Source organism: Choloepus didactylus, chromosome 15 (assembly GCF_015220235.1).
Source record: "Choloepus didactylus isolate mChoDid1 chromosome 15, mChoDid1.pri, whole genome shotgun sequence".
NCBI classification, from domain to species: Eukaryota; Metazoa; Chordata; class Mammalia; order Pilosa; family Megalonychidae; genus Choloepus; species Choloepus didactylus.
This window is the reverse complement of record NC_051321.1, coordinates 11,418,260-11,419,176: the sequence shown is the minus strand read 5'-3', so window position 1 is coordinate 11,419,176 and position 917 is coordinate 11,418,260. Positions and strand designations below refer to the sequence as shown.

The window sequence follows — 917 nt, the reverse complement described above, 5'->3', positions numbered from 1 at the left end:
TTCCCACCTCAATTTGGATGAGCTGCATTTCTAGTCTTTCTGCACAGTTGCCATCAAGGAACTTCCTTTTTCTGCTTTCCTCAGTTAAATTCATTGCTTTCTGGGCTTTATGTTTAAAACATTTCTTAGTTCATGCTCTGATTTTGCTGAGGCGCTTTCTTGTAAAAGATATAAAGGAGACCAATTTTCTGAGTCTGAAAAATGTCTTTATTTAACCTTTCCATTTAGTTGATAATTTGGCTGGATATAGAATTCTAAGCTGAAAACAACTTCTCATCAGAAATTTAAAGGCATTGTTTCATTTTCTTTTTTTTTAACATTAAATTTTGAAATAATTTCAAATTTACAGGACAGTTGCCAAAAATATGGAATGCTTTATGAATTTGCATGTCATCCTTCCACAGGGGCCATGCTAATCTTCTCTGGATTGTTGCGATTTTACTGTATGTGCTGCTGGAGCAAGCATGCCATTGTCTTCTTGAGAAATGTGATTCGACATTCACTCAATAGAGCTCCTCCTGTAGTCTAGGTACTGTTCTAGGCACTGGGGATACAATGGTGTGAATAAGACAAAGACCCTGCTCTCGTGGAGGATACAGATATTAAATAGGGTCAGAGTCTAGGAGCTGCTATTTTAGATATGATGGGAGAATCACTGTCTCTGAGAAGGTGACATTTGAGATGAAACTTGGGTCAAGAGAAGTAATGAGACATCAAAGATAAGGGGAAAGCGCATTTCAGACGATGATAATAGCAAAGGAAAGTTCTTGAGATTAAAATGAGTCTAGCACAGTCACAAAGCTGCAGGAAGACACAACTGTTTGGGGTGTGTTGAGTAAGGGGAGAGTGCTGGAAAATGAGTTTGGTTGTAGATGACCTGTTTGTTTGAGGGATACATTTAGGATTGGTGGTGGATT

General features: G+C 38.2%; 1 non-coding gene across 1 annotated transcript; it reads right to left on the bottom strand.

The window, feature by feature from the left end:
* Positions 1-359: 359 nt before the first annotated feature.
* On the bottom strand, positions 360-462 carry LOC119511030. The gene has a single exon (XR_005212119.1). It is a non-coding gene; the product is annotated as a U6 spliceosomal RNA (small nuclear RNA).
* Positions 463-917: the final 455 nt, after the last annotated feature.